Raw genomic sequence first — 13,051 nt, 5'->3', positions numbered from 1 at the left:
GGATCTGAAAAAGTATAAATGCCTTAGTGGAAGAATATTTTGGTGAAGAAAAGGTGTTCATTTGCGGGATTTGCGTAATTGTTTAAGAAATTCTGATAATTTATTTATAAATGAATAATGGGAGTGATGGTTACATAATTCCTTTTACAAGTTATATAATTTTATATTGTTTTTTATTTGACGTGGGAACACTCCATTATAATCATTAATCTATCTGAATACATATCTGGATATCTTGGTAGATATCGATCTCGTGAACAAACGGAGAAATAAGTTAACAACTTCATGGACCGGCGAAAAAAATAATATGACAAAAATTTCCTATAAAATGTTTTTTATACAATAGAACCTTTCTATATAATCCGGAAACTTCTGCCTTTTTTTTCTCAACTCGGGACGCTTTTCTTTACACACATTCTGTAGTTCAAAAATTTTTCTTGAGATACGAATGTTTGAAGCATTTTGTTACGCAATGTTTTCAGGATGTATCCTGCATTGTCAGATGTTTTAAAAGACGTATTCACTTCCAAAATATAAGTATTTTTTTAAAATTATTTCCAGTCAGACATAAATTAATGAGACGTGAGTGACTTTTATTTCAAAGAAATCCACCAGAAAAATTTCTGTTCGCGCTCCTCTACTAAAACGAATCTGAAAAATCCGTGGAAAAAATCTTCGTTTGCAGAAGCAACAAAAACCAGAAAAAAATTTTCGTTAGCCAAAGTATCACTGCACAACAGTACCAAGTACAGCAACCCAAAATAAGAGCATATATCTCGGGGGGGGGGGGAAACTAATAATGTACAATGCACTGGCCATAAAAAAGATTACGGTTGTCATTTCAAAGTATGAATAGCTTCTCGATTTATCCCAATATGCTTATCGTAATTCTTTTTAAACGTGTCAATTGCAGTTAATCTCTATTTAGCTAGTTAACTTTACCATTTTACAATTAACCTTTGTGTTTGAGAACAGTGTTCTGCAACCCATTTCTACTTGCGTACCGCTGACATTCAGTGGGCAATTTTTCGGACCGGGGCATAAAAGGGAGAAATAGTTTGCGAACCGGTAAGAAAAAATAATAATAGGAGGAAAATTTCAATCATTCTAACTTATTGTATTTTATCATTATAAAAAAATCGTTGCTTTTGGACCCTTGGTGCCACCTATGAAATAAGAACAAGCTAATTGTTATAATTCGTCATGTAAAATTGGTTTTTGGTTTTAAACCAGCGTGACAAAATAAAAATAAATAGCACAAGGTATGACACCATACATTTTTTATTTTCATGATACACATTGGTGTATATTGTATGCGCTATAACGCCCGTTACTGTTAATATGTTTACCACAAAATTATTTTATGCAAACGCGGAAAAATATAGTAACCGTTGTTATTGTGCATAAGATTTACATTGGTATGCAGCAAGGAAATTAATAACACACGAGTATCATACCATGTACTATCCGTTTCCATGCCGCACATCAGTATAAAACCAAGACAGTTTTACTTGGAAAATTTATAACAAATAATTTTGTACTTATTTAATAGGTGGCAGCAGGTGTCCCAGCATCAAGTTTATTTCTCTTCTATAAAAAAATATCCGGATGGGAAAGCGAGTAGAATTCGAAGTCGTTCATCAGTGTTTTAGGCAAGCCACACACTGTGGTGGTCGAGTGTTCATAATGACGGACTCGCATCGCGAGGATCCGGGTTCGAACCCCACCGTCGCCATAGTGGTGGTCGGCTGAAGTTGGTTTCCTGTGGTTCCCAACTTCGAGGCGCAAATGCGAGCCGATCTCCCCATTAAAAAAAGTCTCGCCACAGAGAGCAACAGGCCTACAACTATTAAATATTCAATCATTACACTTCACTCATAGTTAGAGAAACTGGTGGCAGATGGCAGCATTACACAGAAACAAACTTCACGTCAGGTTTCACTTCACACACATTCCCGCATGTACCAATTCGTTAGAGGTTTCGCATTGGAATATGGACGAGGTACATGTGTGGTTTAGTAGTAGTGTTTTAGGCAACATAATTGATTAACATAGCATCAACATCTGCTTTTTCAGTGTATCCCGTGTTTTTAATTTAGTTTCCGAAGAGATGGGCCTTATAGCTCCCTTCTGATACCATCATACTTTATGATGGTGTGAGATGGTTCATAATTTTCTTTTAATGCCAACCATAGTTTCAGTGCACTACTACAATTAATTAGCAGAGCGATGATGGAAAGGGGGTATTAACATACTTTGTGATAAACATAACTTCACAATTGTATTGCGTATCAGCTATTTGCATTTTTATCGTTCAATCGAATCGTACGATATAAATATACATTTTCTAAAAGATTGTTGACGACGATAGTGGTTGCAAAGTTTTTTGCCCGAATGTTGATGTTAAACGAAATCTACGAAAGAGATCGTTCCGGTGATATCACAGTAGAGACAATATGGGCAACTAAACGAACTTCTCTCGTGCGGTTCGTTATGAAAAAGAATATTTAATACTAAGTTATATTCCCATTAAAACGTTACTATCAATATATCACTATAAGAATTTACTATTAATTACAGCGTTCCGCGTTCTTCATGCGCGCACCTCCAGCCTCATTCGAACGGCACAATTTAAAATAATGGAAATTCCAGTAAAATTTCTTCATGCTCCCGTGGTCATTCGAATGAGTAAGCGAAGTACCGGTTCTCTTCTAAGACATATCTTGACTCGCAGATATTATATGTAAAACCTATACTGTTCCATCACCGTTGGACTAATTAATGGCTTAATTCCAAATAAAATTGAGAATCGGGCCATGGTTTGCGAGTGGCATCAGACGACGTGAGAGGCACGCTTGAGCCTAGAGAGGATCAAAGGGGGCAGGCTAATTCTCACGCTCAGCCTGCAATGGCCAATATGAATTGCATTTCTCAAGAGACGAGGCCATATATTATTTAGTTTCCGCGACAATCTCTATTTTACTCAGGGGAGGAATAAAGAAGCGAACAAACACTGTCTGAAGGCAACTTTGACCGGTCCCTTCTTTTTATAATTATTCTGGCGTTTTTTAGAAATTCTTGCTCTGTTGACATTCATTGTTGTATATTCGTGATCCGTTGTATCGAAGTACTGATTGTTGTTTTTCTCAAACCATACATGAAACACATTTGTTGTCGAAACGCAACTGTCGAAGGTAATAATTTTTGTTGTTTTTCCATGTGCACGATGATTGAGGTGATGGCATTTCTTATGTAAACACGTTAATTAAAGACCGCAAAGAGGACTACTTTGGCCCTGGTGTATCACTTTTCTCCAAAACGAAAAGAATTATTGAAACATGCATGCTACAAGCTCATTGCTTCAGGTTCACATGGCAGCCGACGATTCCGTCAAGTCGTTGGCATTACGTTTTTCGTTGAAATAGTTAGGCAAGCCCATCTTCAATGAAGTTCTTATATTCGCCCCCAGGATGCACCGCACACACAGTGCTGTTTTCATAACCCTGTTAAATACACAATTTTTTTTTTTTTTTTTTTAAAGTATAACACTAAACAAAACGTTTTGTAAAAGTGGGTCAATGTAAAACCTCCTCCTCCTAACCAGATCATGGAGCACAGCTCGGTTTCAATCAAGAGATAGAAGCAGGTGATTGAAGAATGTTTCGGCCATGCTGGAAGCTGGACGTGTATATGCTGTGAACCTAACGTAAAGTAAAGTTTGTTTCTCTTCATGTGTGTAATGCTTTTTTTTAAATTAATTTTATTATTATTTCATTTTTCTCATGTTAATCCTGATTGTATCGTGCTCAATGTTTTCTGATGGATTGTTTCCAATATATATATATATATTTGCCATACCATTGAAGATGGACAAGATGTAACCACGATGAAGAGAATTTTAACCACTGCCCTAAAAGAAGTAGCAAAAGAAGTCGCTGCAATTACAAAATTTGTTTGAAGAAATTCGGAATCTTTTCAAGCAAGTCGGTAAGGGCCTATGTTCGGTGATAAAAATTGTATTTTCTCTTGTCCATACATTATTGAGGAGACTTGCAATGACGTTGACATTAGTAGATGTTTCTGTGATATCCCATACTTGTTGCCAGGCCGCAAGTAATGAAATCCTGTGAAGTCTCTTGGCATGCGAAAAAAGCTGGGAGAGTTCAGTTAACTCATCTATGTGAGTGGCTGCTTTTGCAGCTGTGTCCGCAGCCTCATTGCCGAAAATACCTTGATGTGCTTTGATCCATGACAAGGTTAAGTGGTTGTTACTCATTAGATTTCTAATGTGTCTTACCAGGAAGTGCCTGGATTTCGGATTTCGAATTGAATTTTCATTCACTCGTACAGTCAATTGCCCGCTCACTCACTTGGTCACTCATACAGTCAGTTGCTCACTCACCTGGTCACTCATATAGTCACTCACCTGGTCAATTTAAAATCAATTTTTAAACTTTTACTTCTCAGTCAGATTTTATCGTAAAATATCACTTTGAAGACTCTATGATTTTCGTTCCACATAGTCAAACACTACGGTATTCCAATAATATCATGTGAAATTTAAAAAAATAATATTTTCTTCGTAATATCTGGATGATACTCTACTTCTCTGGTACATTAAACTGCAAGAAAAAATGTTGGAGAAACGTCAGCTTCTCCATCACTTTCTTCGTGTGACATCCGGATATCGGGAGTGATATTTGCTTGCCTGAAGCAATAGTATAGAATTTTCTCGAAACTTCCAGGAATCAAACACACTGTTTGTTATCCGTTTTCAACGGCATTATTTGCTTTTTGGAATTTTTTTTATAAAACGCTAGTTTACTTTCCTCTCATTTGTTCATTTTATTGCAGTTGCGGCCATTTCGTGCTCCGAAAAGCCAAATCCAATTACCTAAGCGGAGACATCATATTTGAATTTGGCTTGTGTTTACGTTCGTTTTCGTTGTTCAGATTTTTATGATTTGTATAATACGGGGTTTCAGATAAATTCGTAAAGAGTTTAAGAAATGATAAAAATTCAATGGAGATATATTTGAATGTGGTTTGCGAAGAAGTTATTTTCATTACGGGAGATTTTCTTATGTAACAGAAAATCTCCTTTAATGAAGATCAAGATTAAGGGGAATGAAAATCCCCTTAATCGTGAAGGACGCTGCACTAAAGTATATCACGGAAATATGCAAATCAGAGTCATAACCATAATGTAAGGTGTACGATTCATATGTACAGCTCATTCGTGAATTTTCCTTTTACTGGCGCTTACATTAGATTTTCATTGTGATGTTGAGCATTGATAGATAAGTGAAGTTGCCATGAATCGGTGGCTGAAACTTTACGGACATTTCTGGTACGATCAGGTCGATAGATGGCGCTGATCCCGTCTTGTATCGAAGACCATTTGAACTAATTTTCTATTCCTAGAGCAAAATAAATCTCCAGTAATGAGAATAACTTTTTCGCAAACAGAATTTAAATATACCAATTCCTTCAATTTTTACGAATTTTTGAACAGTTTATGGGACACCCGATACTTGAAAATTCAATTTTTCTTAATGAAAGTTTGATACCGAATTCTCTTAAATTCTCTTGAATGATAAGCTTATAAAGTACTGTATAAGCCAATTATCCTCGGCGGGAGACACTTGACATTTTATAAGTTAGAGGGAAAAAAAATCAACACACACATTTTTCTCATGTTACTTAATGTCAGGAATGCAGTTTTATAGCTAAATCCTAAATCCATACCCGAAAAAATGTTTCATAATCTCTTACATAATTTTCGCATTATTCAAATTGACACCTCTAAGATAAATGTCCAATTTTTGCGGAGGATATAAAAGGCACTCATTTTCTTTATCTTTGCGTTCATTTATCTACATTCTTTCCACACTCCAAATTTTATTCTGGTATAAGAATGTGAGAACTTTTCAAGTGTCGAAACCACTAGACGTTACCTATCGGTTTTCATGACATCAATGATCATTTATCACTATTTTTTCACTACGCACATGTGAGAAGAAAATTTTTTAACTCAAAAAGTACCTCAGGATTATCTAGTTGGTTTTAGAATTCATGACTGGAAACTCTTCCCACAATTTATCGGATTATCCGGCAGTGAGCTAATTTGGCCCGACCAGTAATGCGGCGTCTTTTCTTCAATCGAGCCTACAGAAGAGGCGAAAACACGTCACTGCATGTCTGTTCACAGAAGTTTATACAGTGTACGCCGCTTAATGCGATCACATCCGGACTGACTTTGGTTTTTGATAACAATAATCCATTAACTATATCCGAAAGAAATCCAAGAGCAAATACGATCACCATACCTCCAGTGTAATCGAACGGGACAACACGGGAAAAAACTTTTTCTGTTCCACAACCAGTTGTAAAATGTTCAATCTCTCGCTTTCTTTTTCCATAATGTTGTAAAACAGGATATTTTTGTTTGAAGTTAAAACCCTGCGTTTTCCATTATTATTCAGCCATTAAGAGGAGTTTGAATGGAACTCCCTGATTGATTTTATAAATTATTGTAATTTTTTTTTAAATGTACGTACGTTACATAGATCTCCTGAGTAAGTCTTTCCCCCAAGTAACTGTGGTTCTGGTCTACTGAAAGAAACTGACCAAGAACTGTGAAGGAAGGGTCTTTTCTTTTACGTTGCATTAAATATAATGTAAAAACAAATAACAAACTATATAGTGGAGGCAAATTTTGTCTCCATTAATCTATTGTCGATAAAGAAAGGGTGCACCTTCTGACCTTCTACATAGTCTTCTCAGTGTCCAAATACGCAAAAATACTTTTGACTCAAAGAAAAACTGATAACTAAAAACCAATTTTTTCCCATTTTATGATGTTGGTCCGTTCCGTACGTTGCAAACGTACAATATGCAACGTACAAACATAACAATGTCCAAATGATGAAGTATCCATTTATAACATTATGCATGATTTTAATAAGATCTACTTTATTATTCAAATGGGCTTTTTCATCTAACTTCCAGTTTCCGGCGATTTAGATAATCCAGCACACCCTGGTCTCATATGTGCCGGAATAACGAGAGTCTGCTGTACTTCAGAGCTGATGACCTACAATCTCTGCAAAACCAGGAAGTTCAATATTTGAATAAAAACAAAGGTTAAACTACCAAAGGTGATATGGCTTTGCCAAGCTTTGATGATTTTTCATAAAGCCGGTTCAAAAAACTACCAATAAAAGAAAAAAAATGATTGTGAAAATATCTTGAAATACTTTAAAACAGAAACATAATATGTGTGGCCTTTGCGAAATGGGTAATGCTAATTATTGAATTATTAATTTATTTTATTACAGTTTGTCCGTATTATAAAAAATGATAATTTTGAGCAAATCGGATAAATTTGGCCAATTCAATAAGCGTACAATAAACCAACAGACACTTTGCAAGATGTTTTCAATAAAAATAGACATATAATCAAAGAAATTTTTTGATTTGGAAGAAAAATTTTCAAACATTTCACTTAACGATTTTTTAATCAAAATACAGGCAGTGAAATAAAGATTTAAATGAGTTTAGAACCCCCCCCCCCAAAAAAAAAAATTATTTCCCTCATAATACAAATATGTTGAAAAATTCAAAATTACTTTGCATGAATGCATGAACTTCTTACATAAAGTGCCGTTGATATTTACTCGTGTACAATTGGTAAACAGGGTGAACGTGACAAGTTCTGCCAAACGAAAGGGGGGGGGGGGTGATGATAGACGAGCCTGAGTGGAACACGAAACACTCCACCAACCTTGTCCTATCTCCAACTGTTTTCGAGTTATGTTTCGAGCTAAATTTCTCCTGAACTAGAACACCGATATGGTTCTTTTTTTTCAAACCTAGGTGCTCGATTTTTATTTTGATATGGTTTATTGTAGGCTCTTTCTCGAAAGCTGGTACACAAGTTTTTGGTGAATTTGATCGATTGTAGCTATACAAGAGTGTTTGCGGATTTTTGCGATTAAAAATTTTGGCGACAATTCACTTTTGCACTTTGCCAATATTTCAGCTCTTACAGTTCACAATTAAATCCAGATATTTCAATGAAATTGGTGTCACCTTATAGGACTTTTTCCTGTTCTTTCCAAATCTGTGCTTAGTGTGTGGATATAGGTATTGCAAAAACTTCCCAAATCTGGGTTTTCCCCCCCCCCCCAAATCGATTATTCACCATAACTCAAAAACGGATCGCTATAGGACAGTGTTGGTAAGGTGTTTCATGTTCCACTTGGGCTCATCTATCATCACCACCTTTCGTTTAGCAGAATAGGTCACTTCGCCATATATATTGCAAAAACCACAATAAAACTTACCTTATTAAAAATACATAAATTTAATGTTTAAAGAAAACTATATACAGACTAACTTTTATAACAAGCCTAAGCACGTTAAGTACAGTGAAAACAATCATAAAAAACTGCACATGCGTAGATCAAAGGAATTAAAATTGAGGAATGGAAGAACGTGTAAAGAAATGCAAGCAACTAAGAAAATAACAACTTGAGTTTCTTGATAACACAAAACTATGCATTGCAAACATTCATTCAAAATAAATCAGAGCATGTGTTTATCAAGGAAAGGGTGCCAAGATAAATTCTTCAAAAACTTTTGAAAATGTTACTACTGATTCTACTTATATATGTAAACATGCACAAAAATATTTTAAAAAACCCCGTGCAATTATTATGGGTCACTCGAAAAACAAATGTAAATATTAATATTTTTTGAACGCCAATAGAGAAGCCAAAAATGGATTTAAAAATCCTGCAATCCTAGTGTGACGTCATTCAAACATTGCATGACCAGGTACAGCTAACAGCACACTAAAGATATTTCAAGTGTGGTAATTAGCACAGCACAGAAAAAGAAGAGTGGAAAGAAGAGAAACTAGTTTGTAGAACAGAGAAGCTGGAGAAAAGAAAGTGAAAAAATAAGTTTTTATTGATATCGCCAAAAAGCGCAAGAGGCGATAAGTACCCAACTGTTATCATTTTTAGCTTTCTTTTGCGGTTTAAAAAATTGCAATCCTCCGCTAATTTTGTTTTGTTTTTATGTGTTTCTGGATAAGATGAATGTACTTAATTTTTTCCATATTTCTTTGAGGACGATACCTTGGGACTCTTTCCTTGTAAGCATGCAGTTACCATTAAATATGAGCACCATCTGCTGAATTCTTTTCAAAATAAAAAATAAAAAAACAAGAGAAATCGAACGTATTACCATCAGGCACCTTATTTGTTATCGAAATGGAAATAATATAAAATCTTTCAAATAACACGAATCTGCCTGATTGATGATAATTTAGTTCCGACGATCGAATACGATCAGTTTTTACGGTTATTAAACTTTTGATCGCAACTTCTTTGAAGAAGAAAATCTATCGGTGAAATCTATCTTTTAGAAGAAAAAGTAAAATGGAGAATCATTTCTGTAGAATTCAATACGAGAGAAAATACATTAACACGGAAAAATCAATCAGTTATTCTTTGTTTATAAGAAGTGCGTTCATTTTAAAAGAAATGTATTATTCATTCGGATAATTTATCATGAAATAATAAACAAGGAAATCGACCATATATTGATATTCAGCCACCTCGTTGGGCATTTTGTCTGTTGTGGCGTTGTATTTGTATTTGTATTCTGGTCCATACTTGTTTTCTAGTTATGAATAATTACACCTCTTCAGTCAATTATCTCTTCTCCATTTATTTGTATCATCTTCTCTTCCATTCAAAATACAGTCCATGCCGCTTAATGGACTCACATCGGGACTCCGGGTTTCTGATAACAATAACCGATCGATAACTATATCTAAAAACCCGTTTACAAGTCCTGTGACCATACATCACGTATGGTTGAACGGGACGAGTGATAAATGGGAATTGGTGAATCGGAACAACGCTGTTTTTCTTTCCTACATAATTGGTTGCAAAAAAAGAGTGACTGATGATTGACAATAATTTACCCCTTGACAACTCATATATATCGATTCACTTGTATATGTTTAGATATATCGTATTTTACATCATATCGTATTGTGTTTTTGAATGAATTTGATTGAATAAAGTCTGGTTCCTATTTAAAAGAAATGTTCAAAAACTCGCGCGCGCGTGCACATTCCATTTTCATTACTCTATTCTAACACGGGAAATTTTTTTCTATTTGATCTAAAATCCCGCATTTTTGTTGTTCAGCTACTGTGAGGTGTTAGAAGATGATTATAATTAATATTACGAATCACGCTATAGTTTTTGATAAACACAATATGTTTCATAGATTCCCTTGAGAAATTCGCTCGTAAAAAACTGAAAGAAACTGCTCAAGAACTGAAGAAAAGGGCTTTTTCTTGTCATACACTAGAGTGTGTCGATAATTCGAGGTGAGCGCGACCGAGAATACCTCGGATTACTGAAAACTCGGATTTTTCGAAAAACACAGTAAATAACTTTCAGAAGGGTGGGGGAAGGAGGCACAATTGGCTTTTACCTTGCGTGAAGTTATGGAAATAGTAATTGAAGTAAACGTTGAACAGGAACTTATGTGTATGATGAATATAATTGTTATCGTTTTATAAAATATAGTTGTTCTCTATTTTTCCTTATAATTGAAATAATTGTCTTTCATTTGCTCTTACGTATTCGTATTTACTCTCACCAGTTCTGTTCCTGATTCAATGGCTTAATTCATTATATATTACGATTGCAAAGACGTGACCTCCTCGTAAGGAGAATTGGCAGAGGCTCCAATCATGGGGGGCCCCCCCATATGGATGCTCATTACAAGTATTATTATTTTTGCACTGTAATGTAAATTTACTATAGAGGGAGGGGCCTGTGAAACTTCTGTCCTGTGGATCCACTAAAGACCCCCACCCACCTTAAGGGGTCAGTATCTCTTTAGTTGCTGTCAAAGACCCCTTCGAACTGGAATCACTCGCATTGGTAGCGAAATCGAAACAAGTCGTGCTGTTATCGAATACAGAAGCGATTTCTGAAAAATTCCAGCAGCTTGAATTATAAGAAATCTGTAACTTCCGAAACTCAAATTATAGAGACTCTAGTGTATGTCTACTACCTATGTCTTCACTATTGTAAGGCCATTGCAAAATTAGCCCCACATGTACACATGGATCACAACGAATACTACGGACTGATTACGACATTGTCCACAACTACGGAAATTTTTGTCAACAAAAAGAAGGGAGGTAACATCTTCTAGCCTCTTACATTGTCTTGCAACCTGATAAAGATAACAGAAAAAAACTGAGTTTGGTTAAACTTCAGCTTCAGAAGGGAATGCGCAAAACAAAAAAAAAACTTCCAACGCGAAACAATTGATAACGTTATCCGAAATCCCAATAACTACAAACGAATTTTCTGCCATGTTATGATATTGTTCCTTTCCGTTCTTTGCAACAGTCATAACAATACTAAAACGATAACATTATCCGTGATTCTAATAAGCAGCATTGATTGTAATAACTAAATTGCGGTATTTTAAAAGCATGATTTCCTATGATTACCCAGCAGTTACGGAGATGCTTTATATATAGAAGTAAAAGCCGTTTTAAATTCAGATTGCAGGTTAAAGTTGCATTTCCTTTACGGTTTTTCGCAGTAAGTCGTTAAAACGGGTAGAGAGAAAAATAAATTATGGTAAAACTCTTGGAAGTATTTAACTTCGAGATGAAACGGTTCCGGTTCTTATATACAATCAGTGGAAACCGCTTTAACCGCAGACAGTGAATAATGATGTTTCCGTGGATTATGCTGTCAATAAATGGGATATATTATCAATTTTTCTAATTACACATTTTTTTTCCCCCTACTTATTAAAAATTCATCCCCAACTGATCCTCATATCAACGTTCTGTTGGTCCTAGGTCTTGATTTAATTGCTAAATATTCCTTGGAAGATTTTATTTACTTTGTAATAACTCATGTATGTAAATATTCATGCATATGTTAGTAATACACGCTAGTATGTGGGAAACCACCTATTAGTTTATCCTCATCAGAATCTCCTATGAAAATTGTCTAGTTTTTATCTAATTTCCATAGATATTGATGTTGATATATTTTTTATACTCTGATTATGCAGGGTGTTCAGATCATTGCTGTACAACTTGAAGGCGAAAAGAAAAAAAAAACTTTGTAATGATATAGATGCATTTTTATTGGTAGAGAGTAGATATGTGCCGGCTTAATTAAGATTCGAATTGACTTTCTTAATTTTTTTCTGTTGTATATTTCCCTTTTTAATTCTTTGATTTAGAGATATTAACCTCAAAATCCATTAAAAAAAATCCCTGTATGTTATCTGGACTTGCCCATGTCCATAGAAACAACATTGAACTAAAAAACAAAAACAAAAATTAAATTTTACTTCTTAAGAAATAGGAAATTTAACAACTTGAATTTATGACATAAAAATGCTGAAATGAATGAAAGGTTTTTTTTTTGTAAATTGTTTGGAATCTCGTACTTTCACGGGGGGGAAAAATGTTTTTCACGTGTAAGAAAAAGTTTTTCTTTCTAATTAATTAAACCGATATTCCTAATTGGGAACATTGACTGTTAATTAAAAAGTTAACTTACACTGAATTTCATGATGGTGGTCCAGTATGGACTGATGGTCCCACATGCGATTTCTTGTAGCTGTGGCATGATTCTCTTGACTAAGCTGACCATATTTCCTCAAGAAAAAATACGGAAGTCTTATATATCAAGAATGGGGGAAAATACATGAATTTGCAGAAATTATATTACAAATGACCAAAACTGCTGATTACCACTGAAATCGAAAAATAAATGAAACGCTACTGCTTCTGCGAATCGCATTGGATTGAAACGAGGTTCAAGAAAGAAAAAGAACGTTGTACGTGACACAAATATACGAAATGAATATTAATATTTTCATAAGTAGTCATAATTATCAGAATGTAATAATAAGTTATGAAAGTAATTTTAATCCTTGATTTCATCAAAGAATCAAAATTTACGTTGGCTTCTTGGAA

Source organism: Pholcus phalangioides, unplaced genomic scaffold (assembly GCF_987345545.1).
Source record: "Pholcus phalangioides strain wild (caught in Gottingen) unplaced genomic scaffold, Ppha-v1.0 ptg000003l_1, whole genome shotgun sequence".
Lineage (NCBI taxonomy): Eukaryota > Metazoa > Arthropoda > Arachnida > Araneae > Pholcidae > Pholcus > Pholcus phalangioides.
This window is presented reverse-complemented; position numbering follows the sequence as displayed.